This window comes from Pygoscelis adeliae, unplaced genomic scaffold (assembly GCF_000699105.1).
Source record: "Pygoscelis adeliae isolate BGI_AS28 unplaced genomic scaffold, ASM69910v1 Scaffold467, whole genome shotgun sequence".
Lineage (NCBI taxonomy): Eukaryota > Metazoa > Chordata > Aves > Sphenisciformes > Spheniscidae > Pygoscelis > Pygoscelis adeliae.
Window position 1 is genome coordinate 1,672,692 of NW_008825253.1, and position 6,000 is coordinate 1,678,691.

At 38.4% G+C, this 6,000-nt stretch overlaps 1 protein-coding gene across 3 annotated transcripts in view; it reads right to left on the minus strand.

Annotated features, from left to right (window-relative positions):
* Positions 1–4,619, minus strand: part of EPN2 (epsin 2) — a 42,335-nt gene extending 37,716 nt beyond the window's left edge. For all 3 annotated transcript variants that reach the window (XM_009329389.1, XM_009329390.1, XM_009329388.1), the window contains exon 1: positions 4,546–4,619. The gene's annotated coding sequence lies outside the window, so the exon portion shown is untranslated. The remainder of the gene's footprint in view (positions 1–4,545) is intronic.
* Between the last annotated feature and the right edge of the window lie 1,381 nt (positions 4,620–6,000).

Genomic DNA, 6,000 nt, shown 5'->3' on the forward strand with positions numbered 1-6,000 from the left:
ACCCTTAAAAAATTTTTTTAAAAAAAGAAAAGTCACTGCAAGAACCATAATATTACAAGAAGCAACCATAAAACCATGCAATAAGCCAGTATGGGCTCAGAAGGCAAATATTTCATTAGATAACAGAACAGATGCAAGTCTTATGCTTTCAAATGACCATTATAGAAAGAAGTTTTTATCAAATTATGAAATACCTGGGCAGGGGCATTTTAAAGATTCACCAGACCTTCCCTGGATCTGAATCTTGCTGGAAATGCACGATTCAGATCTCTCTCTAAACAGACATTAATATTCACACTCCAGCAATGTCACAAAATGGTAGAGTATTTCACTGATTAATTAGCTAACTGAATAATTAAAAACATTAAATTTCTGTTTTTCAAATAATAATTCAAGTGCTTTCCTTTACCTATACCGCATGACAGAGTACATTCTGCTTCACCATCCATCAGAGAACAGGCAGGCGTGTTAAAATAGTTCTATTTAGAACAGAGGCATAAGGATTAGTTTGTGAACTTAAATTTTGGCTGATTTCATAGGGTTAGATCAAACATCTATGCCTTACTGCTGTTGTCACAAGCCTCATCCCTGCTCAAACAGAGCTGAAAGTTAGTAGAAAGGCAGTCGCAGCAGCAATTGGGTCAATAGATTTGGCTGAAGAAATCCTCACTGCTAAAAGAAAAAAATAAATAAAAATCAGGAGAATGGCAAAACTAAAATGCTGCTTGAGGCCTGTTCACCCAGCTAGCAGCACACAACTAGCCACTTGAGAACAGATTTCCTACCTACAAGGAAAGGTGTTTGAGGGAGTCTTTCGTGCCTGCATCTCAGGGGAGGAAGTCGCCTTTACAAATACTTTGTTTTGCCTTTCCCTAAGGAGTATTAGAACTGTATATATCAGTTATTTTAGCGGGTTTTGTCCATGAGGTCCTACAAACAAAGGTCTTATTTGTGAACTGTACAACCCTTACACCAGTGAGCAATTACTCATGCGATTAGTCCCAATGAAGTCAGAAGAACTGTTTGAGAAAGAAATTGCTTGCCAACCTAAGGGTTGCACAATCAGAAAAAAAAAAATTATAACAAAAACACGGAGGGGGATAAATTGCATCTGACAAAAACTACAATCAAGAAATAGCTGGTGACAGATTGTTACTTAAGTACAAGGAAGTGATTTAAACAGTCAGGAGCAGTTGTAATGAGATTATACGATTCTCTATTAAGATTCTTAAAATGTCTTTGTTCTAGCAAAGCTATGAAAAGACCATTGCCCTTGTAAAGGTTCAGAAACTATCAGTTTGATGTTAAGTCTAGAAATTAATACGATTTCAAAGCACGCAAAGAAAAAACTGTAAAAGAACATCCCTGACACCATTAGCACCTTTGTCGCCCATGCTGACGCTTTTAACCAGCACGGGTACAACATGTATCGTAGCCAATTCTTGGTGGCAAAACTCAACCAAAGAGAACAGACCCAACAAACAGAAGTACAGAGCTCGCTCTGCTTGGGTTTCTGCTTTTTAAATAATGAAAACTAGTAGTTTGATTTTAGAAGACACTACATTATGTAAGTGACATCTTCAGAACTGCAGGAAAGTCTCTAAGGTTATTCTGCAGGGAGATTAAATTTTAATTTAATTTTCTCTAGAGAAACAGATGTAGCATTTTAGCCGTGACCCCCCGACTCCACTGTCTATCTTTAAGTAGTCACTTCTAGAATGACAGGCCCAAAAATTGGCTGTAACTACTGCTACACTGAAAAACAAACAAGGCAAGCGAGTCTTCCGATTTCTATCTTGAAGGACAGACATAAAACATCTCTAGGAAAGGTGCCTGGCATGTTTTTAAGCTCTGAACTTTAAAAAAAAAAAAAGATTATTACCTAATTTGTAAAAGTATTGTTCATTAAGTGCTGCACTGTAAGCATAAAAGAGCAAATGATTTACAGATTAATGTTTTACTGTAAGGGATAAGAACAGAAATTTCCATTGAAAAAGAACCACCACCAAAACATGGAGTCTAAAGGTGATCAAATCCGAGCCATAGGAAACATGTATGTGACCCGACCGGAGAGAGGAACCAGGACTGCTATTCAAATAAGCACTAAAACAGATGTATACACGTGCAAAGTACAAGGTAATTATGAGGGCAAGAAAGTAGGAGGAGATAGAAGTAGTCTAAAAGACAGAAAGACAGGTTTGTACCATGCCTACAGAAGCAGACTGCATTCAAGTGCTCTCCTGTCTGGGTCACTCTCCAAAACTATTCTACTTCTCATGCCTTGTACATTTAGTATTTATTATACAGTTACATGACAGAAGACTCAGCAACTGTAGACAACATTAATAAAACAGCACTTGGAGGAAAGACAGGAGCAGTCAACAATGTGGAAGAAAACTGCAGAGGTCTCATGCAAAAATTTCAACTAATTACTACTTTAGGCAGCTCAGGGAGCTATACTCCTAACCGTGGAAGAAGTATTACTTGAAAATAAATTGTATGCATCAGGACAACGAAACATCCCGAGTTTGAGATTCTTTAGAACTTTACCCAGCCACCTCCGCCATAAAACTCAGATAAGGGGAGCCTCCAACACAGAGATGTGTCCAGTTCTGGGCTGGGACTGGTTTTACCCGGTCACGCTGCTAGAGCCAGCTGCGCTCGCGCTGCCAGCAGGGACCTGTTCGTGCCTGAGCTCTCCTCTGCTCTGCACTCATGTTTCCCCACCTGGAAAGAGCCGGCTTTTTCAAGTCGGCATGCAAGCCAAGGCATAGGCACTGTGAACAGACCAAGCCTGACCTTGAACGCAAGCTCAAGGCACCAGTTAGAGTCATTTATGCTAACAGCCCTGGGTGACATGAAAACAGATATACACACTATTAACAATTAACGCAGTACAGGGCATCAATTTTTAAGTTCAATTTTTGTAACAATACCAGAAAATTTGAGGTAAAAATTGCCTCTACAGAAGAAAAGCATTTCACTAAGCTTGATAGTGATTCAAAATAATATTTCCATATAAAAATGCACAACAGTGAATTACAGACCAGATTCTGGAAAACATCTCCAGTTGCCAGTGACATTGCAACCAGAAAACACAAAAAACTTTTACACTAAGTTTCTAATTAGTATAATCATTCATACAAACTCCACTTTTAAATATTTACACGCATTTAACTTCTTGCGGTAACTCTGAACATATATACTACAGTTTGAAGGAACTCAATCTCAGTAATTTAAGCTGCTCTCTCCTTAAAAACTGCCTACAACCTCTAGTTACCTACAAAACACACCTTAGAACTGTTTGATCCAACAAACAATCTGCCTTTTTTCAATAGTTTGGAGCTTGGTCATAAAAATCAACCAAATCCCAAATTTGAAAACCAAAGAAAAAACTGTTACTTGCAGAATGATAAATAAGCAAGACCAGCTTTTCTGTAGCTTTCTACCTCCTGCACCACTCACCGAGAGGCTCAGCTGCGACAACCACCTAGTTCTAGATTCATCCTGAAGCTTAGAGTCTCTGAATTCACTTATTCTGACATACAAGCATTCCAAATTCTCCCCCGCCCCGAACAGGAAAGCAATCCTGTAACAGCCACCTAAACTGATTAATTCTGGGACTTTTCATGGTCTACTATTCAGCAGATACCAGTATGTAACCAAATTGAAGTATATCAATGCTAGCGGAGCTACAATTAGACCTAGCAGGTTTTATTCTAGAGGACAGCATACATGTTGTTCTCCTCCACGGTGTCTCATGCCTTCTTAATGAGCAGCCAGGCTACTGAAATACACAAAAAAACCCGCTGTTCTTTGAAGCACTTAAGACAGCAGGATACCAGTACGTTTCGCTACTTTCCCTGCACAGATCAGAGCAAGGCAAAGTGGAAAAAGAACATTACAGACGTTCATACAAACCAGGCACCTTTCATTTTCTATTAGCAAGATCCCAAGAGGCAATTTAGCGCTCTGCAAATATGGCACTGGAAGACTGGAAAGTTGCTTCCTGAGTACCAGTCATTAAATAAAGATTTTAGAATAACTTATATTCTTCTAGACCAGGCAAAACCAATATCCATTTCCCCATCCTATGTACGAGACCTAAGAAAAGCAAGATCATGAATATCATCATTACACTGTAATAAACTTCTCCTAAAACAGATTACAATTTAATGATTTCTCTCTAAAACAAAACACAAAAAAACCCAAACCACCAAAAAAACCCCACCAATTTCTGTATCAAGAAAGACCATCGGCATTTTTATGAAGTAACAAATTAGGCCTTTGGCATTTCACAGCACTGATCCAAGATTTGAGGCTTCTTAAAAGCTCCAAGTTTTAAAGCAATCAAATGGCTGACAGCTGGAACAAAATTAGCATGATTAACCAGTTATGTAAATAATGATGCGGTCAGTACAAGCCGAATCCATTCATGCTCCTTGCATTATACAGCACTGCTTGCACTGGACATCAGATGTTTGTCAACTATTCATTAAAAATGACTGTAGGAATAATGGACGTGAAAAACAACATCAACATTACCATCCAGGCTACCCGACAGCCAGGTCTCAGATATCTCTTCTCCTGTTAGGACAGGACCACCAGGTAACTCGCAGATAGGACTTTTCTTGCCCAGTATTATCCAACGCTACTTAGCTCCTACCTAGGGAACAGGTCAATTATTTTTTTCCTAAAGAGAAAGGTCCATCCTGTTAGTATCTCATTATATTTCATTTCTTAAAGGCAGATAGTAGTTTTCATTTGTCAGCAACACGTAAAAGTCAAGCTACCGCGTAGGAGAAGCGTTGTCACAGCAGGATGATGTCACGTAGTTACTTTATGGCATCAAGGAAGTTACAATCAGCACCCCTAAGCCAAACTTCCCGAAGGATAACCTGCAGTCAATTCGGCCTTATCGGAATCAGTCTTCAGGAATGCATACTCATGGTTAATTTGTACTTCATGATTTTTGATAACATAGTTAAATATTTAATACATGGAAGATTATCTCTGAAAGTCTATCTAGCTAGTTTACCATTACCTCGAGTTTATAAAAGAAAATTTATCAAAAGTTTTGATTCTTCACAATAAAACACTACGTATGAGTTTGTTTGAAAATAATACATCCGAGAATCAGCCAGGACAAACATATTTAAAAGCGCTTCCTAAATAGGCTGTATTTTGCTAAAGATATCATTACAATATATTTATGTTTTTAATTAAAAAAATCATTCTAACATCCCATCTTTTACATCCTAACAATCCAATTTTCTATGACCTTGTCTCGCACAGAACACAGCAACACACTGGAATTATGCAAGAGTTCCATATTACCATAAAACATGTATTTCACTGGAGAGAATAATAAAACTTAATCTTGTGGCCTGATTTGCATTTTGAACTCCTAAAGTCAGCCTCCACAGTCCGTAACATCCGCAACACACCTTAACAACCTGAGCAAGTATTTTAGGCCTCCTGTTGAAAATGTGTGTGTATGTATATAATCCAGGATATTTTCTTAGTAGATTAAGAAAAAGAAACATGTCCAATTCATATGAATTTTAAATATAACTTAGCTTTTCAGACCAGTGATGATGCCGTACTTAAGAAGGGGGAGGGGGGAAGCATTATGTGCCCCTTGGCCAAAGAAAACTAAGACCAAATGTTATCAATATGCCTTATGGCTTTAAAATAGGAAACTTCCATCGTGGCTAGCCTGTGGTAATTCTTGTTTCAAAATACTTCACAACGACAATAATGCTTAATATAATGCAGCACACCGACGACCCACGACCAATCTGTAGCATCGAAGGTACTGCAGGTAAAGATTGAAAATATATATATATATAAAAAATGAACGCCTAAAAAAAATTAAAAGCACTACTACACAGCTTCCAAACCGACTATACTACCGAAAAAATAAATCCCACACCACCACAATTGAGGTTAATAACGCAGAGGCGAGGCGACGGACACCGCGAAGCAATCGCCCCCGCC